The 24,864-nt window shown below is 44.8% G+C and overlaps 1 protein-coding gene across 12 annotated transcripts in view; it reads right to left on the bottom strand.

Annotated features, from left to right (window-relative positions):
- CYB5RL (cytochrome b5 reductase like) overlaps positions 1 to 24,864 on the bottom strand; it is a 225,896-nt gene that overhangs the window by 187,556 nt on the left and 13,476 nt on the right. The window contains exon 1 of one of the 12 annotated variants that reach the window (XM_069642142.1): positions 4,889 to 5,686. The exons of the other annotated variants lie outside the window; for them this stretch is intronic. The gene's annotated coding sequence lies outside the window, so the exon portion shown is untranslated. Of the gene's footprint in view, positions 1 to 4,888; positions 5,687 to 24,864 lie in introns of those variants that run through there. 12 annotated transcript variants of the gene reach the window in all.

Raw genomic sequence — 24,864 nt, 5'->3', positions numbered from 1 at the left:
GAGGAGATCCCTAGCTGGCCATGATCAGTGGGTGGTCCCTACCTCATTCCGAAGCCTGGTGCTAAGTCACGCCCATGATGCGGCCACAGCCGGTCATAGGGCGTTTCATACAACACTTGAAATCTTAACAGAGGTTTCATACTGGCCACACATGGGGAAGGACCTCGACCAATACTTGAAGGGGTGTCTTGTGTGTGCAAAATTTCAGCCAACATCCCTCACACACCGTGTGCCTCTCCAAAAGAGGGGGATGACACTCCTTGGTCATATTTACAAGTAAATTTTATCGGGCCCGTGATTCGCTCATCTAGGGGGAACAAGTACATGTTGACTGTGACATGCTTGTTCACTAAATGGGTGGAATGTCTCCCGGTCCCAAATTGCAAGGCAGAAACAGCAGCTGCCTTGATGATCAACCACATCTTCTCATGTTTTGGACTACCCAAAAGGATCGAGTCAGACCGAGGTGGCCACTTCACTAGCGAAGTAATGACAAAGATGTGGGAGATACTTGGGGTCAAAAGGAAATTACACATTGCCTACCGACCAGCCTCTAGTGGTGCAGTAGAAAGATACAACAAGACAATTGTGAGCATGCTAAAAATAAATTGTGGCAGACTCTGGGCCAAGTGGGGACATCCGACTACCTTTTGTCCTGATGGCCATCAGATCTACCCCTTCATCTGCAACTAAAACGTCACCGTTTGAGCTGATGACTGGACGAAGGATGGTGCTTCCCCAGCATCTACTCTACAGAATCCAAGAGCAGACATTGATCAATGCCTCCACAACTCATGAGTATGTTGAAAATCTGAGAAAACACCTTCAACATGCTTTTGCCTATGCTCAGCGAAATCTAGAAAGATCTGCAGACAGTATGAAGACCCACTATGACCTAAAGATTACTAGAAAATAATACCATGTAGGAGACCAGGTCTACTTATACAATTTCCAAAGGAACCAGGCCAAAAAGCGCAAAGTTTTGCCTAGCTGGAAGGGTCCTTTTGAAATTGTAGACAAAATCTCACCAGTTGCCTACAAAATCCCTATCCCCAAAGGCAGTTTGGCAGAGGGGGAAGATAAGTGGGTTCACATCAACCACTGAAGTGTTGCCATCCTAGGCACACTCTGCAGCAACTAGAGGATTTGTCTGGAACCCCAGAGGGGGGCATTCCAGCTCCATAGAATTCCAACTATAAAACTATTCCCTCTGCATAATCAATAAATTGTAAACAGAAAAGATTTTTTCTGATATGTCAAAATGTATGCGTCTGCCCCACTACATAAATAGTGGTGGGGAAATGTCTACAAATATGCTCTGCTTTGTCATCCTAGAATTTGAATCCATGGATCCTAAGTATCAAGGAGGACACCCGGGGCCGGAACAAAAACCCAAGGGGCCCGGGGTATCGCGCCATACTCTCATCTGGGACTGGCGAGGAGAACCTGTCGATCCACCACTGATGGGAGAAGCAGATGAATTTTGCCATTTGGACCAGAATGAAAAGAAAGTGAACATCCCAATCTCACGACTTCCCCTTGACGGGCGGTCACAAGTCAAATCACAAGGAGGGGCTTGTGGGATGTTTTAACCCACTAGGCTCTGCCCTGCGCCCTGTGTGCCGGTAGCACCAGAATCAGCAAAATGGCAGCAAAAAAGCCATATGCGCGCTAAACCTATGAAAATTGCGCTTTGAAACCGGAAAATATGGCTGCCAATCTACTTTGCCTGTGTCACTAGTGGAAGGAGACCACACTGCTGAAACCTGTCACTGGACTGCCCACCGAGTGAACATGGAATCTGCATGAAAGGCAGTGCGTTATTGCAAGGAAACCCGGAAATTGCTCTGAAATCCTTTTTTCTTGGTTCCTGAAAATACAAAATAATGGTTCAAAACATCAGAAAACATCCAACATCCTTGCTGGGTGTTACCCGTCACTTCATTTAAGGAATCAACATGAGCACACAATGTCAGGAAAATCAGAATCTATCAACAGAATATCCACATTAAAAAGTGTGCTTGCCTGTGAAAATCTGTCAAAATATGGGCGCAGTACCACGGCCGCCTGTATGACAGCTGTCAGTAATTGCATTAGAAGCTTAAACTTGTGCAGTTAAAATCAAATAGTTGGAATTAAGTGACCTGCTATCAAAAGTAATATAGGTTGCAACTATTTAATCTCCCTGTTTTAAAGACTGGAATTAGAGTTCTGTTTGCCTGTTTTAAAAATTATAAGTTTATTTTCATCAAAGAAAAATGTAACAAAGTGAGTTTTAAAGTAACCTGATGCAAGCCAAAAACTACAAAGCAAATTCCCCAGTTAGTCTCAGCAAAAGGCACCTCTCCTGCTTCCCACCAAAACCCAGGAAATCACATTCAGGTGTTGATGAAGTGGGGAGGAGATTTGGGCTGCTGCTCCTGGGAGGGACAAAGGACTTCTTTAGCTGAAAGGATATGCAGATTGCAAGTGTCAACAGTAGCCTCTGCAGAAGGAAGAAGGCGGGGATTGCTCTTGAGCCACCAGAAACTTTTGGGCCGGGAACAGACATGTTTGTTGATTCTTAAAGTATATTTTTGAAAAGGACTGACAAAGGACTGTGCGAATTTGTAAAAATTGTAAAATTACAGTATTGTTAATGTGAATTTTTGGTGCACAGTTTAAAAGGACTCAGAACTCTGTGCGATGTTCTGAGAAGGTGTAGGGAAAAATCGGGTTTTGTAGCAATTGTATTGATGTCAGAAACATGAAACTTCATATGATTATGCCCAGATATCATGCGCACATAAGTATAAAATTGTGGACAAATCAGACATTGGGTCCCGGACCAAAAGTGCAAAAAGTTGCCAAATCCAGGCCCAAGCTCTCACAGCAACGGGGCTTGGATGAATATTTGCTCCACAAAATATGTGATCTAGATATGCTATTAATATCAAGTTTGTAAAATTGTAAATATGTATTATATGAAAAGTAGATTTCATGTGCAAAAACAAAGGGGAGGTTTCTCCTGCATCATAAACCACATCGTCATGATGGCACCCTGTTTTCTTCTCCAATCAAGGGAGAGGAAAGACCCTAACCAATGGATTACCTAGGGGTGTGCCTAGGATAATTCAGTATACCCACCCCGTTAGTAAACACATAAATAGAGACAGCTGAGGGCTCACGAGGAACACACATTCACCCACCAACCAATTGCTGACAGAGCACTTTGCAAGACAAATCCATATTCCAGACTCCAGAAACTTTGAAGGCAGAAAGGCCCATTTCCAAAGCAGAACCCTTCTCAGCTTGGCCTTTAAAAATCCAGAAACCTGATTTTACCCCAGATCTCTAGGGGGAACCAAAGAACAGCCTGTCTGTGCTGTAGCTCCTTTCCTGCTAAGAATTATTGCCAGAATCCAAAGATCCAACCTAGTAGAGCCGTGCTGTGACCAGGTAGCTGTGAACCAGAACCAGAGCCCGTGAGATCCAGTCCAGTCCCACCGTGCGGTGTCCAGAGTGACTCGCTGAGTGCAGACCAGAGCGCCTTGAGTCCAGTCCGGTGTGCCTAGCAGAATTGCTGTCCAGAAATCTTGACTGACCAGAATCCCTGACGGTTCTGTCCAAACATTGGTAGTGAGTATCCATAGCATAGGATTGTCACTAGCCTATGTATTGTCCATAAGTCATCCCTATCCAAACCCATTCTCTATTATATCCAGAACTGCATTGTTAGAAATTTTTTTTGTCTTGTCTGAACTCTTTCTCTTATCCTATAGTGCTTTTGTAATAGTAGTGTTAAAATCATCTTTGTGCTGATATATATTTTCTGTAGAAAGGCGAGCGTCTTGGCAGGCAAAACCATCCAGAGATATCCTGGGCTGGTGGCTGTGCTGTCGTGTTGTTTGCATCTTCATAGTCTACCCTTAGTGTAAAGAAACCTTGTTTGTAATTTTAAAAGCACATTTTTTTTGCAATTTTGCCTCTTTCTGAAAAAAACGACCCCCACAAAAACCTTCATAACTTCTTCACCGTTTATGCTAGAAACGAAATTTAAGTGTCTACTTGAAGCTAACATCCTAAGCTTTCCGGATTTCACCTCCTTATAGTTATTCCGCAATCGCGCTTACTGCACGCGGAAACGTTTGCCGCACATTTTTCATTTGGCTCAAATATATAACGTGTGAAATAGCTGTTCATTGCACCCGACCTCAAATTTACGTTTTCAACTTGCTAGTTACTCATTAATCATTGCTAGGGTTTGCCTGAAATCATACAAAGTGGCTCCCACTAGTATTAAAACAATTTCAGTGAATTAAATCCATTTTCAGTGTTTTTACCATTCATGCAAAGCCAACTTTAAACCATTGTTTACAAGTTTGCAATCATTCCTGTTTCTCTCTCTGTGTTTGCTGGGGGGAAATTGGGATTGATACTATGTTGTTGAATTCTGCATTCCTGAAACCTGTTTTCTCTCTTTCCATCTATTTATATTGCATATTGGGGGGATTGAGTAGTGTGCAGGGGGAAAGAGTAATCATATTGCATTTTGATTGAACCCACACAAAAGTATTACCACTGTGCTGCATTATTTTTCCTATCATTACTCCTTGAGATTAAAGAGACTGTTAGTGTGACATCACCCCATTGGTGATTATTGTATAACCATTAAAATAGTGTCATATATATATTGTGAAATCCATAAATAAATATTTTAACTTTGCAAACCAGCCTGCTTCCTGGTTCAGTGTGACCGGGGGGGGATTCAAAGAGAGGGGCGTGATATAAGTGGTACATCATTCAGAAATAAAAGAACTTATAGACATAAATGAATAATTAAGGGTTTCAATTGTGCATCCCACGCTAGACATTGACTTAGGTGAAGTGCCGGGTTGAAATCACTTACAGCACTATCTGCAGGGGTCCTCCTCTGTCTTCGATCCATGTCAGTAATTTTGTAAATTTAGGCCATAGTGTTTTGCACAGTCTTTGTGAGTTTTCATTTGCCTCCTTGCAGGCTCTGAGGACCATCCATGCTCTGAAGAGCACTACTCCTTTTTCCCAACCGTCTGGTGAAAGCACTGTTCCTCAAATCTGCATTTGGCCTGTTTTTCCAATTTTGAGCCTCTTCTGGAGTTGTTCCTTGGACATTTAGTTTTGGGTTCACTTCCCATCGTATTCCTGTTCCTTTAACTCCAGGCTTCTCGTACCCGATTACATGATTCCCAGTATGGGCTCTGTTTCTCGTCTTAATGTTCTGGACACAATCATCTTCATCGAGATAAGCTGTTTCACATTGCTATGTGTGAGAGACAGTGTGCTGTCGGGACATTGATTTCTACAGCCACGAAGATCTTGAACTTCCCCATGCTGTACGGTAGGAGTGAGCAAACGAAGCATTCTCTTTTGGATTTTCGTCTTCCAATTTCCTTCATGTGCTGGTACCAAATGTTGTCACCTAAGTGTGCTGTGCTATCCAGGTAATCGTTCAGTTCAATGTTGTCTTCATGCATGCTTCTCTTGATTCTTAAGGTTTTCATATAGTTTGCTATTACTACATCTCTGAATGCATCTGTATGGCTCTTTCTTGCTGGAGGGTTCTCAGGTATCTTGGTCCATGGTGCAGGTCTCTTCATCTGCACCATTTGAGTGGACAGGAGCCTGGCAGCTCTTTCTTGGTTCTCATGCATCTTTTCTCTGCTGCGTGCAAATGCTCATGCCAACCAGCCTGACACTAGTTCGGTATATGGCTGTATTATGGAACTGGTACTTGTCCCTTGTGTTGGAACATATATGCTGGGTAATGCAGTCTCTGTGGTTTTCTTTTTCAGTTCCTCATGCAGTTTCATCGCTCTGACTATGTGCGGGAATAGTAGGTCTACTAACATTCGTGTCCTAGCGGCGAGTTTTTCTTATTTGGCCCTTGTTTTCTCAAGAGATTCTGATATGACTGCTTCTGTTGGCTTTTCTCTTAACTCTTCTCTCTTAACTCTTTTCTCATGACAGTTTCTGTGAAGTTCCTTATGGCAGGCAGTCTCTTCTTTTCTGCTGCTTTGGTTTGTGGTTCTGCAGTCATTTATGCTAGGCCTGTTTCATGTACATTCAGTGTTTGCATGCGTGTAGTTGTCAGTGATGTTACTCCATTCATCTCTTTGCGACCCTGTCTCCGGCTTTTCTTTTCATTCGTTACCACAAGTGTGTGTATATTGTTGCTAATTACATCCATTTCAAGTTCATTAACTCCACCATCAGATCTTCTAGGGACTGGAATAACTATATAAGGTTTGGGCGCTCTTGTGGGTTTCATGCGTGTATCATCATGTGGGTGCGCTGAAATTGGAACGCTTCATGCACCAATAAAGAATGCAGTCCTGATCGTTAATGACAGTAAAACAATGATAAATACAATACATGGTACATGATCGTTTTGTATGTTAGGTGGCAGCATTTTCTTCCAGAGAAGCAGGGATGCCTCTCTGCTTATGGGAGGATCAGGTTGCTGCTCTGGATCCCCATCTCGATCATTCGCCAAATGTCAATGTTATTATTCCCTTAAACAATATTGTCTTTCGAGTTCTGTGTTTAGGAGTGTCTGGTGCTCCAAAAGTGTCCCCCCTTTTGTGAGTGACAATTGTTTCTTATTTCAGGATACAGTTCTTTTGCTAGACTATGCGAAAAATCAAATTAAGTAATACTTCACTGAGTCCTTTTACTGTGCATGTTCAAAGTAGGTAAGCTCCCAGTCACCCCTCAAATCTGCTTCAGTCCTGAGGACATGTTGGGCACTGGTCAGTATGAAGAAATAGGGAAAAAATAACAACAAATATAACAAATGGAGTTCTTGACTCTGCTCCCTCGATCTGTCTCTCGGCGGAAAGTTTTCTTAAAATCTCCTCAGATAATCTCTCTGATGATTGGAAAGTTCCACTTGGAGTATGATTCCATGCAGGAGCATTCCCATCTGTGTGACATTAGCTGGATCTCTGATGAAGGTGAGGACGTCAACCTCGATAGGTCTCCCCACCAGCTCTGGAAAGTCAGTGACTAGGCAAAAAGGACATTGTGTGCCAATCTACTGTCTTCTGGTGACAGGGACATCTGTCCTGTCTTGCTGGGTTCAGGATTATGTTTTTTCCTTTATGTAAACAATGTCTGCACTGTCCGTGTGCGTGGAGTGCGACCAAAATTGCGATCTTATTCAAAAGATGGCTTAAATGTTCAGTGTTTGCTGGGTCTCGATGACAATGGTTGGACAGTCTTCGATTATGCGAAAGAACAGTGTGTTGACAAGCTCATTTATTTCTGCCCGTGTTGGGAACATTTGATTCTTCCTTACTGCACTCAGGGAGTATAATAAATTGTTCGGCAATGACAGTAAACAGTTGTCTTATTATTTTTTCGTTTTCAGGATCTTGGAGAAAGTCTGTGACACTTGTGAGCCTCCCTACCAATGACGGGTATGATCTTAGCACTAGGTTGAAATAGGTGACCACGTCCTTTGTGATGTCTATACTGTGGGACACCATAAGTGATTTTGAATAAGGTCTCGGTGCTGAACAAATTGGGATACTGTATTTGCTTCCAATGTAAATGTCTTTGGTCAAAATTTGGCATAGTCTTTTTATCATCAAGGCTTCAGCGTGCCTCAGTCCAAAGATCAAAGTCAACAGACTATGTTGTGGCTTACACATGTAATTTTCTTCTTCACCCTGCAACTAGGATGCACAGAGTGTCCGTTTTTATGTCCTTATCCCCTTCTTTGCTTAGAGGAATGTCCAAAATGAAGCCACAACTTTTTGCACAAAAGTTCTTTGTCTAGCTGGTCATGCATCCTTCTTCCTCGTCATGGATCTCGTCTGCCCGTGTTGTGATTCTTCCCCGTTGCTCGTCGATTCCTCTCGTTGGGGTGCAGGCAGGGGGCCTTCTCCGATGTAGGGTTTGATATCACCGAGAAAAATCCACGCTCTCCTGCCCTGTAGCTTCACAGCGGATGGAGTGCAGTCCTCTATGATAAAAGTGCAGTTGAATCTTGGCTCGTCCCACCTTTTCCTTGTATGGTTTCTCACAAGGACAGCGTCTCCAGAGAAGACGAGTGGAACATGTAGACCTTGAACTGAGTCTGATGTAATGTCTCCTTCTGTGTTCTGTGCTGCGCTGCACCCTTTCGCCGTCACTGCGGCTGGTCTGAAATTACAGTAAGGCAAGATGTCATACAGTTCAGATAGTTTTGCATTTCAGATCCTAAAACCTCTCCTGTTGACTGGGCATCACATCTAGCTCTATATCGGGGTGTTAGGGGAGTTCTCATTCTTCTTCCTGTGGCTATCTCGTGTGGCATAAGATGATGGTCTGAGCCGGGTTGGTTCCGAAGAGCATACAGTGCCACTGCAAGGCAGTGCAGCCATCCCTTCTTTAGAGTAAGCTTCAACTTGGCTATCCTTTCCTTTAACAAACCGTTAAGCTTCTCACAGATCCCATTAGCTTGTGGATGATACGCCAACGAGAACTTGTGCTTTATACCAAGCAGCAAGCTAATCTGCTCAAATATTGAATTAACAAACTGACTTTGCACACCCCCCACCTGGGGAATACTTCTCTCACTAAAAATGTGGCCGCACAGGTAGAGTCTGGGTATGTACATGGACCTGCCTCTATCCATCTAGAGAATGGACACACCACAACAATTAAGTATCTGTACCCGTTGCATACTTGAATCATGTCGATGTAATCGACGTGCAAGTGCTGAAAAGGCCCATTTGGCCTGGGGATGACTCCTCTCATTACCTTTAATGTGTGCCCGGCGGTGAATTGCTGGCAGATTATGCAGTTCACCATGAAAAATGCAACATGCTCTGCTAAATTCGGTATGAATCAGTCTTCCGCAAGCGTTGCTGCTAGGTCCTCCTTTGTCTTATGGGCTGGGTAATGTAGTTGCTCCAGCGCTATTTTTAATAGGGCTATAGGCATTACTGGTTTACCAGTGTTGTCTTGTCAGCACAAGCTGTCAGAGAGGTTTAAATAACACCCTCAACGTTTCCACAGGTTCTTCTGTTCCTGCAGTGCCTCCCCTAGGAGTTCCATTAACTGTGTTTGCCCAAAATTGCTGTAACCCTCAGGTGCGGTTCGTGTAAGCATCATTAGTCAATTGGCATAGATAGCTTCCACTGCCATAACCGTATCACTTTTTGATGTCATACGCTTGGCTTCCGTGTCTGCTGCTTGATTTCCACGTGAGATAATATCTGTTCCCTTGGTGTGGGTGGCGCATATCACGACATCTATGCCCACTGGGAGCTGTAGTGCCTTAATCAGCCTGTCCAATAAGGCTGCGTGCTGCATTGGCATGCCGTGTGCTCAGAGGTAACCCATCCTTTTTCAGTGTACTAAGCTTGCATGCACTGTTGACATCACATAGGTGGAGTCACTGTACATTGTTACTTCCTGATCTGCATGATTCTCAATGGTGAGTATCAACGCCAATAATTTGGCAGCCTGTGCTAAATAATGAGACGGTATTCGAGCACTAAGAAGCACTTGAAACTCTCCATTCACTGTGTGCTTTATCACAGCAACGCCTGTGTATCTTTTCCCATCACTTTGATCGATTCTAGAAGACCCATCAATAAAGACGGTCTCTCCTCCTGCCAAGGCATTTTCTTTTACCCTGGGAATTTGATCATAGAATTCTTCATCATTCGCGCAGTCATGTATCGGCTCTCCCTCAGTGACTGGCTCTGCGATTAACATAGCTGGGTTTACTATGTTACATCGGACTATTTTAATCAATGGTTTTGATATGATTACTTCATAAGCAGAAGCTCTCTGAGATGTCAATGTGTCCTTTGGTTTCTTTAGAATGGCAAATAATGTGTGCTCGACATACAACGTCATGGAGCATCCCATTACAATGGTTGTCGCCTTCTCTATGGCGAACGCTGTGGCAGCTAAACTTTGTTTGCATGGGAAGTGACCTCTCATTAATGGGTCCAGATTCCCACTGTAGTATACCACGTGCTTGTACGCCAACGAGATTCTTTGAGCGAGCACTGCCGTCATGATGCTGCCATTTGTGTGTGAAAACAGGTAAAATTCCTCTGCATAATTGGGAATTCCGAGAACTGGAGCTGTACAAATAGCTCGCTTGAGTTCAGCAAACCCTTTCTCCATGGCCTCAGACCATTCAATATTTTCTTTCATCACTTGGGCCTTCTTTAGGGCCTGAAGTAAAGGCTTAGTATAAGAGCTGTAGTCGAAGACCCATGTCCTATCATAGTTGCACAGGCCTAAAAAGCTCTGCATTTGCTTTATCGCGTGTGGCTTAGCCGTGTTCAATATGGCTTCAGCCCTTTCTGGGGTCACTTTCTTTCCTTCATGTGATATCAGCTTGCCTATGTACAGCCCTTCCTGTTGACAATATTGTAACTTTTCTTTGTCAACCTTATATCCTTTCTCAGCCAGTATAGTCAATAGCTGAACAGAATCATGCCTGCATTGCTCTTCTGTGGTGCTGCAAATTAGGATGTCATCCACATATTGTAAGACAACACTTTCAAGTGTAATATTGCTCAAATCCATCTGCAGGACTCACAGTACCCCTGTGGCAGCATCGTGCTTTTCAGACGCATTTGTCTGAACGTGAATGACGTCAGATCTTGTGAGTCACGGTGCAACGGGATTGAGAAAAATACATTTTTCAAATCAATCACCGTGAAATATTTTGCCTCAACGGGTATATTGCATAATATTGTAGACGGGTTAGGGACTAGAGGGAACTCAGCCTCAACAATATTGTTTATTGGTCTAAGGTCTTGCACTAGCCTCCAAGACCCCCCCTTTACTTTTCTTCACAGGATACAATGATGTATTACATGGTGACTCAAACGTCACTAAGATGCCCTGGTCCATCATGGCAGAAATTCTCTTAAAAATCCCTTCATCTGCCTCTCTGGACATGGGATATTGTCGTGCCCTGGGTAGAATTGCTACTGGTTTTAGCTTAATTTTCACTTCTCCCACCCCCTTCAAGAGGCCTACGTCATAGGGTCCTGTAGTCCATACTGGGACAGGCACCTGGGCCATGTCGTCATCAAAATATTCAGGACAGTTCACTGCCAGCATCATTCTCTGAGGTACCACCCTCTTGATCATAATTTTTGAGATTTACTTCTACCATTGTCTCTCCCATTTCTGTTTGTTCTTCAAACAGATCGTCATCGGTGACGTCAGTCACTTGATATCCTTCTTCGATGGAGATTATCGCACACCATTGTCTGCCCTCGTTATCATAACCGCCAACCACTTTCCCTCGCATTGCTGCCGTGTGTATCATCAAGGGAAATACTTGTCCCTCCTCCTCATGCATCGGTATTCTTGGTCTCAATAGGAACTCATCAGGGGCTCTCAGGGTTTTATCTGCAAGGCTGGCAATCCCACCATAAGCACATGCATGCCATATGTGAAAAAATGTCTGGCTCAAATCGTATGGCCCTCATGGCTATGTGTCCTGATTATGCTCTAGTCATTTCACATACATGTGAGTAGTGCATTCCTGGAGTGGAGCATACTATGCCCTCCTCCGTGAACGAAATTGTCATGTTAAACTTTGCCATTAACTCTCGGCCCAAAATGTTTACTGGGGTCTGAAATGAATATAATAAAGGTACATTCATTTCGCACTCTCCAATGGAGACTGGGAGTGCGTTTGTAAGGGAACTCAACTGTGAGCTCCTGTAAAACTCTGAGTATCTTTGGCCTCGCCGGGCAAGGAAAACTTGCCTTCACGTATGCATGAGCGTGTTGCACCCGTGTCCACTAATAAGGAATATTCTTTACCCCCTATAACAACATCCACCCTAGGTTCGCTGTGAGGGTCTGGTGTCACTGATAGGATAGAGCACACCAGGGTTCCCAGTGAGCTGTCCTAGTTCATCTACAAGTTTGTCCCACTGTGCGCTTGTGGATTTTCCCCATTCCCATTGTTACTTCATCTTCCAGGGTTTGGAGTCTGCCCTGTGCTCATTGTTTGTGACTCTAGCAACAGGGCCTGTTGGGTTTGTGGAAAATTGCCCATGCTCTGAGGTTGCACTCCTTGTTGCGCTCCTGGCGCTTGTTGTTGCACCGTGTGATTCTGTGCAACGCCCTGTTGTAAAATTGCAGGTGGATTCGCCATGCCTGCTCCCATTCCTTGGCGGTTCTGTATCAAGCCTTGATTTCTGTATGTGCGCGCCAAATTCCCTGTCATTTCACACAGCCAACATACTGGCGGCGGTCGGATTATTTGCCCGTTTGACATATCCGGGTTTCCATTTTGCATGTTTTGGAAGCCTTCTTGATTATTTTGGAAAACTCCCTGATTGCTCTGCCATCATCTTCTGATAATTTCTTCTGCACCAATTTCGCTTCCTCACCATTTTGAGTTGCTTCCTTTTTGTGATTCTTTTCCTGCAGCAGTCTACAATAATGTGCAATAGTCAACTGTATTTCAGCCCAAGGCTTAGCCTCAACTCCTACCAGTTTTTTGAGTTGTTTCTGCACTGGTTCTGGCAACCTTTGGCAAAATATATGGTAAAACACAGGTATTGATTTCTTGCATGATTCATGAGTTTCGAGTACCCATGCGTCTTGGAAATTCTGTATATAAATTAAAGGATCCTCAGAATCCTTCATTTTTCGAGTCATTATAGCTCCAATATCGGAAGTATCTGGATACAGCACTTGTAGCACTTTCCATACTGCGGTTTTACAATTGGTAACTGGAGCTCCGTCATGCGAGGTATTAATTGTGGTTACACCAGGGTAGCCTGCTCGTGCCCACACATCGTCTCACACCAAGTATGGTGATTAGGAGGCCCTTGATGTCCCCTATAGCTAACGTGTTTCCTCCTGTCATTTTTTCTAACTCATGTATCCACTTTCCGGCTCCCGATGTCAGCATTGGAAGCTTGTTTTTCAAGTTTTCCCGATCCATGTATGGCCATGGAATATATTGTGGTCTTACTCCCCCATTCTCTAGTAGCGGAAATTCAAATGCGAAGCCTTCTTTCTCTTCTCTCATTGTTCTCGTGTCTATTGCAGGGGTAATATTCCTGCATCACCGTCTACCTGGAAATGTCCTTAGTCTGTCTACATAGGCCGGTGAAGACACCCCCCTCTGACCATGAGATACTCCTTCATGTTGGTCAGACTGCGTGGCTGACTCTAATGCCCTTGGTGCAGTGTCTGACCATCGTATCCCTTTTTCCCTTGGGCGTCATCTTTCGCTCCGCCTCCCTTGTTCCTTTTCCTTGCGCTCCTCCCTTTCCGAGTCGGACATTGTTTGTCCTCAATTCACGCAACTTCTCGTATACTCTTAATTCCTACTGTTTCTAGCCTATCCAGGGATAGGTCACTATTTCCACTACTTTCGGAGATATCCTCAGTATTGTACAGCTGAGTGGTCTCCAGGCGCTCGTCTTCCACCTCCTCTTGGGGTGTCTGTTTTAGCCCCATTTCATCATATATTCTATCGATCATTTCCCCGATGCTTCTGGTGTCAAAGTCATCTTGAATATTTGCCCTAGACGTGCCTGGTACTGAATCGTACGCAGGAAAGAATTCTTCGATGTCTTCCTAGTCTACAACTGGATCAGGTTTTTTAACCTCCCTCTCCAAATACTCAAGATCGCGTGCTCTCTGTCTTCGCTTACGTTCGATATCGTCATTAAATTCTTTGCGCTTCCTCGCCTCTTCTCTGACTCTATCTTCTTACTTTCTCTTTTCATTTCTATGTTCATCTGCCCTTTGAATTTCCTCATCTCTTCGTCTTCTTATTCTTTTCTTATGTATTCTTTGCTCTTCCTCTAACCTTTGCTGTTTCTGTCTGGCTTGATCATTGGCTGCTCTTGGGTTGCGACCGATCTGTCTGTCTGGCTCTTCGCGATATAGCTGTTCTTGCCTTTGTCTGTCTTTCCTTCTTATTCTTTTGTCTCTTACTCCTTCTCCTTCCCCTTTCTCTGTGTCTCATCTAACCTCTCCTTTTGTTTCGCGTCATCAATGCCTTTGCCATCGAGTTTCAATAAGAATTGCCCTCCCATCCATTCATCCTTTGCGAATGCTATCTCATCAGATCTACCTTTGCTTCCCTTCTATCTCTTCTCTTCTCTTTCCTTGTCGAGAGATGCACTTGTCTGTGCCTGATCTCTTCTTTCATCATCACGTCTCTCCTTGCCCCTTGGGACTACGGAGGTAATATTTTTGTCCTTATCTTTCCCTTGATTTTCGGCACTAATCTGTGTATGTGACTCATATGCAGGGTTGCTGCACCCTGTGGCTGTTTTAAGTTCTCTTAGTGGGTACAATCCCTCGTCCTTACTTTCTTCAACTCTCGTTTTGGGTGGCGCAGGTGGCGCGGTAGGCGTCACACCCCCCTCTGTGCATACATTAAGTATCCAATCTGTTGGTGGCTCTTCCTCCTTTCCCTGTTCATACATTTTCCACAACTCGAGAACAGCAGGGCGTTTTTCTAACTTCTTGCCTTTATATGTGGCATGAAAATATGTCGCCATATGTTGTAAGACGGCTTTAGAAAAATAACCTTTTTGTAGCCATGGCATAAACATTTTGTGGGCGGTACCTTTAACCCACTCAGTACTATATTTCCTTAGTTTGGGTGCGTGTTTTGACAATTGCTTGCATAAGTGTGCTAATGGAGTTATATCTTCCATGCTTAAATCTTTTCCCTTTCCTCTTATATAACACTTGTCAATGTTTTCGTGTGGTTTAAACAACTTATGACAATATGAGCAAGCACCAAATATCGCAAGCTCCAACCCAAATTTTCCACAAACTTTTATACTACCGATCTGTTCAAAAACATCAATTCATGTGCGATTCGGTCTCAGCTATCAAATCGCATGAAACTTTTAAATCAGTTTTCTCAAAAATGTTCAATACATCTGTGTGACGTCACAACAGAGAAACATGTAAGACAGACACTTAACAGACTAGACGGATACCAGCTGGACACAGATATCTCTGCCTCTAATCATTACCCCTTCATGCAGTGTAAACGTACCCCTTTCATGAAGTCTTTAAACGTTGTGGTAGCCTATTCATTCCCCAGTATGTGGGACTTTGGGTACATGTTTCTTCTAGCCGCTATATTGAAGCGTAGGAATAAGTCGAATCCTCTCTCTTCTCAGGTGTCTATCCCGGTAACCTCTCATTTATGTTTATTATTTGATAATGTGCTCACAAACCCAGGGGAAGCCGGGCGCAGCAGGTACAAGATTACTTAAGCTTGAGTTACAATATACAGAGGAAATAATACAAGTCAGTACAAACAATACATGAAAATACAATATGGTACAATACAGTACATGTCAGTAATCACGAAATCAGAAGTATCAGAGCAGTGCTATGCAGTGATTGAGGGGCCTGGTACAGGGGTCAGATTAGTTGTCGTTGATCCAAAGCCAACTTTTCACCTTACATCTAAATCTTGAATAAGGTAAATTGGCTCTCAGTGCAGTGGGCAGGGCATTCCAGGCTTGGGCAGCTCTAACAGGAAAGCTTGCTCCACCCACTTTTGTAAGCCTAAATCTGGGAGTTTCAAGAAGGAAATGGTTAGCAGCTCTGGTCTGGTAACTAGAAGACTTTCTGGTGAGTCTGGCGGAGATGTAAGGGGGAGCTGTATTGTTCAGTCCTTTGTGGGTGAGGGATAGTGTTTTGATGAGAACTCTGTTGCTGATTTTTAGCCAGTGGTGGACTTTCCTTATATTAGAGATGTGCGCTCTGCGGGGTATGTCCAAGGCAGCTCTGAGAGCATTATTTTGCAAGATTTGCATTTTATTTATGACATTTTTGTTGGCGCCCGCATAAAGGGCATTACAGTAGTCCAACTTCGACATTCCTAATGCGTTAGCTAGTGTGATGCAGTTAGTTTTGGATAGGTACGGTCTGCAGGTCCTAATTAATTTACAGGTGTACGCTGTGGAAGAGGCCAGGGTGCTGACTTGTTTTTTAAGGGAGAGGGTGGCATCTAGGTAGAAGCCTAGTGTTTTCACCTCAATTGCCACCTTGATTATGTTGCCATCTATGTTGAAGGCAAGATAGATGGGGCTAACTTTTTTGAGGTTGGAGTCGGAGCCCAAGATCAGAATCTCAGTTTTGTCGTCATTTAGACAAAGGCCGTGGGAGGCCATCCATGCCTGAATGAGGAGGTAAATCTTGTTTACTAAGGCTGTATCTTCGACAAAGTTCCCTGATAGTGGTATGAGGATCTGCGTGTTGTCTGCGTAATTGGTGTAGGTTACCCCCAATCTGTCAAGTTTGTCGAAGAGAGGCTTAGTGAAGATATTGTACATTGTTGGGGAGACACATGAGCCTTGTGGGACACCACATGTGATGTGAATTGGGTCCGCTGCAGCTAAGGGGGAAAACACTCTCATCGTACGGTTAGCTAGGAAGGATTGTACCCATGCTATAGCTTCACTTGAAAAATGGGCGGCGGACGCTAGGTGGTTGCATAACACTACATGATCCACCAGGTCAAAGGCTGCCGAAAGGTCAAGGAGGAGGAGAATAGCTGTTTTACTTTTGTCCTTCAACTCGTCAATTTGTGTCTTGAGGTCAATGAGGGCCGTTTCAGTACCATGTAGTGGTCTGAATCCAGATTGTCGCGGTCCTAATAATTGGTTGGACTCTAAATAGTTTTGAATCTGGAGGTAGGCTACTCGATCGATGATTTTGAGGAGGAATGGGACTGTAGTTATAGGCCTATAGTTGGTAGGGATGGCTGGGTCCAGGGTCTGTTTTTTGAGAAGAGGCAGTACCCATGATTCTTTGAGGTTTGTGGGTACCAAATTGGTGTTGAAGGAGACATTGATTAATTTGGATATGAAGGGTGCTAGGTCTAGGACTGTGTCCTTGATAATTTACGCAGGGCAGCTATCGCTGCATTTTGGATACTAGAGCACCATAGTTTATCCTTGGGGGCGTTATCCATGGGGGCGATTGGTTTTTGAATTTCACGGAGAATAGAAAAGAGTTCTTTGGAATTAGAGTTAGCTTTGCTGATTCTCTCGTTAAAAGTGTCTTTTTTAGTTTGGATTATTTCCTTCTTGTATTTTTTGGCAAGGTTGGCGAGCAGGGTTTTATTCTCCGCTGAGGGCGTGTGCCTCCAGATAGCTTGGAGTTTGCGTTTTTGGATACGTAGTTCTCTGAGGTGGGGTGTAAACCATGAGTTCAGGTGAGATTCTCTTTTACTATTGCGTAATATAATAGGGGCGATTGTATCCAATGCTTTGGTCATAGCATTGTTGAATGTCTCAACTAGCGTTTGGGTTGGATTTACTAGAGCTGGCAGTGTGGGCTAGTAGGAGTAAAGGGAGTAGTTTTTCAGTAGTGATTTCTTTTTTACTCCTTGTTGGCATAGGAGGGGCTATTTCACTATTGTTTGGTTTGGGCGGCTCTATAGTGGCTGAGAAACATATGAGGTGGTGGTAAATCCATGTTTGTGGCAGGATATTGGAGATAGTAGTATCACAATTACGATTGGCTATCCAGTCTAAGGTGCCTCCTTTTATGTGTGTGGAGGCTAGGACTTTTTGTGAGAGACCATATTCGATTAAGATTGATTGGATAGATTGGGCCTGTTTGTCCTCAGCATCATTAAATCCCAAGTTAAAGTCACCTAGTAGTATGAGCTGAGTGGAGTCTTTGATACTATTGGTAAGGAGGTTGGCTAGGTCTTCTTCAAAGTTGCCTGGCGGTCTGTACACTAGGAGGACCGATAATGTGCTATTATCGGAGATGGGTATTTTAGCAGAAAGAAGTTTGCATGAGGAGATTGCTGGGGTAAGTCTAGCATCTAGCTGTGTTTTGGCAATGATGGCCAGGCCGCCTCCTCTGGAGTTGGGCCGATCAGTTCTTAGGATGTTGTAGTTATCTGGGATAGCGATCATGAGTGCAGGACCTGCTGCGTCGTGGAGCCAGGTCTCAGTGACAGCAAGAAGATCTAAATTTTCCATGGTGAGCATGTCAGCAATTTCTGTGTTATGAGCTGTGAGGGATCTAGCATTGATGAGGGCTCCTGATAAGGTAGGAGTAGAGATAGTGTCTTTGAGAGGTCTGAGATTCGAGTGGTTACGTCTCTTCTGTTTGTGCTGCGGATAGATTTGTGATTTAGGACACTTTGCGGCTGCGGGAGCTCGAGAGTCGAGGATGGTGGAAGGCAAAGTGGGAGTAGTGCCTGCTGGGCTAGTTCTTTTGTTTTTGAGGTCATATAGTCGTGGCAATCTTGCTCTAAGTCGCATGTTTCTCTCTTGCATGTTGCAGGGCGTGGAGTTGGTAAGGGCCATTATAGTGAGGTGGGCTAGAATTGTCCAGACTAAGGACCAGTATGTGAATAAGAGGCAGGTCTTAAGAGTACTCATGTTGGGTGCGAGATAGCACAATGGTACCTAGATTTTGGCAGACCCAGTTACGACTAATATGCAATGATGCTACCGAGGGGCATCTGGTTTAACACTAGTTAGCATCTAGTTTAACACTTAGGACAAAGTGCAGAGGAACTGCAAAGCAGCACCTAGATATGACAATCCTATTTCAGGACAAAATGCATGGAAATTACAATGCAGCACCTAGATATGACAATCCTATTTCAGGACAAAATGCATGGAAACTACAATGCAGCAACTAGATATGACAATCCTATTTCAGGACAAAATGCTTGGAAATTACAATGCAGCACCTAGATATGACAATCCTATTTCAGGACAAAATGCATGGAAATTACAATGCAGCACCTAGATAAGACAATCCTATAGCATGGCGAAATGCATGGAAACTATAATGCAGCACCTAGATATGGGAATCCTATAGCATGGCAAAGTGCATGGAAATTACAATGCAGCACCTAGATATGACAATCCTATTTCAGGACAAAACGCATGGAAATTACAATGCAGCACCTAGATAAGACAATCCTATAGCATGGCAAAATGCTCGGAAACTATAATGCTGCACCTAGATATGACAATCCTATAGCATGGCAAAATGCATTGAAACTATAATGCAGCACCTAGATATGTGAATCCCATAGCATGGCAAAGTGCATGGAAATTACAATGCTGCACTTGGGTTGGGGCGTACCTATTAGTGGCTTGCATGCAGGTAATATGTAACTACAGGCACTATGTTGACAGTTTTGTTAGTAGCAGAAAGACATACAGGATGCCGTGGGGCATCTGATTAAGGTAGTAATCATGATGCATTTAATGTATGTATGCAGGCATGAAGGGAGCGAATTGTCAATGGCAGTCTGTATGAATGCAGAGGTAATAGGAGGGGGATAACAGCGAGGAGTCAGGGGTAAGCGAGTGTACAGAGGTACTTACAGTAGCTCGCCAGATCCGGGAGATCACTCGGTGCGTTGTGCAATACGTCCTACAGCGGGCGGGTGACTCAGGTTAGATGAGAGAATAGTTTCAGGGCGAGGGTCCGTTAGAGTGTACAGCGTTAGACGGGGTGTGTTGCTGAAGGAGGCCGATCCGGCAGCATGAGTGGCCGCGCTGCACTCCCATGCACGCGAACAGGCAGCAAACAGGTGCCAGCCTTGAATGAGTGGGCCTTGTGTGATGTGGGCCGGCTTCGCCTGCCGGCGCCCAATCACAAATAGATAAACAAACGGCAGCCAATCCGGTAGTGGCATAGGCTATGATGAGCCTGGCCCAGGTCAGGCTCTGGGGTCAGGCAGCAGACGGCGGGCAGCCATCTTAGGATGTGGAGGTACCTCGTGTACCTTAATGGAGATTCTGGAGATCGGGTGCAGTGAATGGCATAGGCAGCCGTGGTTCGGCTATTCAGCCTATTCTTCTTTAGCAGATGCTTGGCGCTGGGAAAAATGTGGATCCCTCATTACTCTCGAGGGTGAATCTGCACGGATGTGTGCAGCGAACATCCAGTCGAGCGGCGTTGGTCTGCTGGGCTCGATGCTGAGCACCCACTGCTACTGCAGGGGTTGGAGAAGGAGCTCCTGCTCCTGCTCCGTAGCTGGTAGTCGTAAGGTATGGCACAGGCAGCAAACAGGTGCCAGCCTTGAATGAGTGGGCCTTGTGTGACGTGGGCCGGCTTCGCCTGCCGGCGCCCAATCACAGAAAGATAAACAAACGGCAGCCAATCCGGTAGTGGCAGAGGCTGTGATGAGCCTGGCCCAGGTCAGGCTCTGGGGTCAGGCAGCAGACGGCGGGCGGCCATCTTAGGATGTGGAGGTACCTCGTGTACCTTAATGGAAATTCTGGAGATCGGGTGCCGTGAATGGCATAGGCAGCCGTGTTTCGGCTATTCAGCCTATTCTTTAGCAGATGCTTGGCGCTGGGAAAAATGTGGATCCCTCATTACTCTCGAGGGTGAATCTGCACGGATGTGTGCAGCGAACATCCAGTCGAGCGGCGTTGGTCTGCTGGGCTCGATGCTGAGCACCCACTGCTACTGCAGGGGTTGGAGAAGGAGCTCCTGCTCCTGCTCCGTAGCTGGGAGTCATAAGGTATGGCACAGGCAGCAAACAGGTGTCAGCCTTGAATGAGTGGGCCTGGTGTGATGTGGGCCGGCTTCGCCTGCCGGCGCCCAATCACAGATGGATGAACAAACGGCAGCCAATCCGGTAGTGGCAGAGGCTATGATGAGCCTGGCCCAGGTCAGGCTCTGGGGTCAGGCAGCAGACGGCGGGCGGCCATCTTAGGATGTGGAGGTACCTCGTGTACCTTAATGGAGATTCTGGAGATCGGGATGTTGTGAATGGCATAGGCAGCCGTGTTTCGGCTATTCAGCCTATTCTTTAGCAAATGCTTGGCCCTGGGAAAAATGTGGATCCCTCATTACTCTCGAGGGTGAATCTGCACGGATGTGTGCAGCGAACATCCAGTCGAGCGGCGTTGGTCTGCTGGGCTCGATGCTGAGCACCCACTGCTCCTGCAGGGGTTGGAGAAGGAGCTCCTGCTCCGTAGCTGGGAGTGGTAAGGTATAGCAGATTAGATTAGATGGTTTATCGACTATCGATTATGGATTAAAATAAGACACCTATTGACCGTTGACATAAAGTAACTCTAGGTCCTCGCCAATATCATGAGTCCTTTGCCAAACATCGAGTTACCACCTTCTTCAGCTTTTCGGCCGCTCAGCTGCCCGTAGGAATGGGAAGGGAAGTGTGGGGAACACGGGACCCTTCAGGCCCCGACTGCAGTCTCTTCTTTATCTACCACTGTCTACGGGGAGCTTCACGGTCTACTCAGCCGAATGGCAAAGGACTCATGATATTGCCGAGGACCTAGAGTTACTTACTCTATGTCAACAGTCAATAGGTGTCTTATTTTAATCCATTATCGATAGTCGATAAATCATCTAATCTTGCTACCACGTGTACTGGGGAGACCCTGGCCGGTCCATAGAGTCGGGGTTTGCTCCGAAGTACTTTAAGAGGAGATAGCTGCACCTTGAGATGGATGGGGGTGCAGATTTATTACATCCAACACCAATCAATAAGGACAACTTAATGGTTTGGCAAAGGGGAGTCCATTTAATGACAAGTACAAAAAACGGGGGAAACATGGAAATCAACAGTGATGCTATAGTCCATCTCACTTCAACTCCCTCGAACTTCATACAAACAGTAACATTTATACCCAAAACTCGTCGTCATTGACGTGTAACACTCGAAAGTCAATATGCAATTCTATTGGTTAGGAAAAGGTAACTTTACTACAGGTACTATATCTGCATATGGTAACGGAGTAAGAGGATTGGATAAACACTATCAGGTGGGCGTCTAAGCCCTTCCTTCTAACATTACTCTTGTAGACATCCCTATGAGTACAACGTCCCACTGGTTCAACTATCTATAGGACCCTAGATTATTTAGTCCATTGTGATTGGGTTGGGTTCAACCCCATGCATAAATCTCCACTTTACTTAGCAGCACGCAGAATGATCAACCAGGTGCATGGTGCCATAAGATTCACCCGGCCTTCCCTCAATCCATCATTACTTTAGTGGCTATGTGTCAATTAGTTGGCTGTGGTCGGCCTCGAAACTGTGTCTTCTTGTCAGGAAAAGTTATATCTCTGTCTGGGCGGCTGCCAAGCGTAGGTGTGAACCTGTGCCTCTTCTCGCTTGGATGGTCACGTGCTACTACACCGTGAATTTCCCTCGTTTCTCTCAATTTGTGTATTTGATTTTTTGTTCACCCGCCACCTGCCTACGCCTTCTTATCTCGATCCTTCAGAGGCAGGATATTCTGTTCTTAGCTTCAATTAAAAGTAACTACTGTTCATAGTTCCTATTGATATGATCTTGGCTTCCCTGGCACGAGCTGCCTCTGCCGAGTTTTGATTCAGCCTTCTTTCCTCATGTTTGGTAGAATATGAATCTTCTTGCGTTTGGCCTATAATAACCTGGGTTGGTTCTGCTTTAAGTGCAAAGTGGACTAGCCCTTATATAACATGCTTCGTTTTGAGGTAGATTGTGTACAATGGCGCTTGCTGCTCTATTCTTCTACTTAGCATAGCAAGCTGCAGTGTTTTCTTAGCGTTCTTGCAGTTACAAGCATATGTACAGGCGTTAGCTGGTTGAATATCTTCATCCTGCTTACAGTTTAAGCTCCTTTGTCTTTCATCAATGTTCTCTTCTTTCAGTTTCACAATATCTTTATTCATGGCATTTTGTCTCTTTGTGTCATCCTTGTGTTGTCATATCTTCTATGGGTGCGTTAGTCCAGGCCCTTATGACGTCACCATTCCTCTTCCATTAAGGACTTTTTGGTTTCTTCCTGGACAGTACTTAAGCAATCTTCGTTTTGTTTCATTTGCTGGTAGGGTTTTCTCAATGGGTACCTTACTGTCCATGGTTGTCTGGTTATTGGTACTTCAATAGGTATTGTTCTTCTGATAGGTTCTGGGCAGAGCCCTACTGCGGCTCTCTGCTGGTTTATTTGCTCATCATACGTCATGTATTTCGGTGTGAATATTCCTGGTACTTCAAAATGGGCGACTGGAGTGCAGGCTTTTTTTGGGACCTCCTCTACACCGTTCAACAAACCGTCACAAAATGTGATTATTAGAGCTGCTACTACTTAGCGTCTATCTTCAACTTCTCTCTTGCACCTCGGATCATCAAGGCCTACTATTATCTTGCCTGTTTACAGAAAATCCTCAGTAGAAATAAATAATTCTGTCAACTATTGTTCTTGCTCTCATCTCCCTCACACTTACACATTTCTTGAACGAGTAGTGCCCAACCATATTACTTCCTAATTACACCTGTCCAATCCAGATTCTACATCAGGTGCTCCGCAGACACAGCACACAGGTGCATCTCCAACTACTTCTCCTCTGCCCACCACTCCAAACTCTTCTCAATTCTAATCCCCCTTGATCTCCCTGCAACTTTGACATTTCTCTGTACCATCTCCAACATTGATATCCACAATTGTGCTCTTGACTAGATCCTCCCTTATCATCTAAATGCATCTTTTCCATCTCATGGAATACTGCTATCTTGGCTCTCAACTCCCCCAGTGGGGTTTTCCCAATGGCCTTTGTTTTGCTCATTTCTCTTCACATTCTAAACCTCCTCCCTCAGCACTCTACACCTCCTCAACGTTAGCTTCTCCTAATGCCTATTTGCCGAAGACATGCAACTATTTTCTTCTTCAACTCTGACCTGTCCAGCCACATATCCAACTATCTATGTTACATCCCCCCACTGGATGGCGCCTAGCTGCCTCATGCCTATCTCTTTAATCTAATACATCAACACAAAAACTAAGAAACTATGATGCAGAAACGTGAAGACTTGCTGCATGCTGGGGAATAAAGTCCAATACCCCAGACCATGTCTAACATGCATTGAGAGAAAGAGAGAGAAAAAAGAGAGAGAGAGAGAGCGAGAGGGAGAGAAAAGGAGAGAAATTTGATGTATACTGTGACATGTTTGTTTTGTTATATTAGTCGCATTTGTAAAACGTACGTACGCTGAAGCATCTTGGTGCTAGGGAGGAAGAGAAAATAGTTCAGGAAGTTAGGGCCAGACTGACATAACTATTACAACAAATAGGTTTATAATAAACGAGGAAAACCAAGGAGATTATTTGTTGTGCAAAGTGTCAAGGGTAGAGAATTCCACAGCTTAGCGGCCGCTACTGAAAAGGAGCGACCACATACCCGCTCAAAATGATAGCGGGGGATCGGGAGGAGACAGGCATCCTTGGAGCGCAGTGCACCGGATGGCACATAGGGCCAGAACTTATCCTGTAGATATTCTGCTCTTAAGCCATGAAAGGCACGATGAACTATTACCAATGACTTAAACTGGACCCGTTGAAGAGCGGGAAGCCAATGAAGTGAACGGAGAACAGGTGAAATATGAGCACCATAAAGCGTGCCTGTACAAAAGCGAGCTGCATAATTCTGAAGAAGCTGCAGACGATGAAGTACGTACAGGGGTTGAGCCATAAAGAGGGAATTACTATAATCCAATCGACCCAGAATCAGAGAAGCCGCTACAATGGGCCTAAACTGGATTGGAAGGAATGGCAGAACCTTGCGTAAGACTCTGAGTTGAGAAAACCCAGTCCTACAAATAGCTTCAACCTGAGTACCCATGGAAAGGGAGGACGAGAATGTAAAACCCAGGTTTTTTACCTCAGAGACCGGCGTGGGATAAGGGCCCGGTGCATCCGGCCTCCCCATTCCCATTGAGCCCTATGAGACTCGAATGGGAATGGGGAGCATTTTTTACCGGCACCCGGGAATGGGCATTTACCAGGTCCGACAGGGCCGTAATGACCCGCTAATTATCCATTCCCGGGCGCCGGTAAAAAAAACGACTCCGGCGGATGCCATGCTGGTA

Source organism: Ambystoma mexicanum, chromosome 1q (assembly GCF_040938575.1).
Source record: "Ambystoma mexicanum isolate Mex_15411 chromosome 1q, UKY_AmexF1_1, whole genome shotgun sequence".
NCBI lineage: Eukaryota > Metazoa > Chordata > Amphibia > Caudata > Ambystomatidae > Ambystoma > Ambystoma mexicanum.
This window is presented reverse-complemented; position numbering and strand designations above follow the sequence as displayed.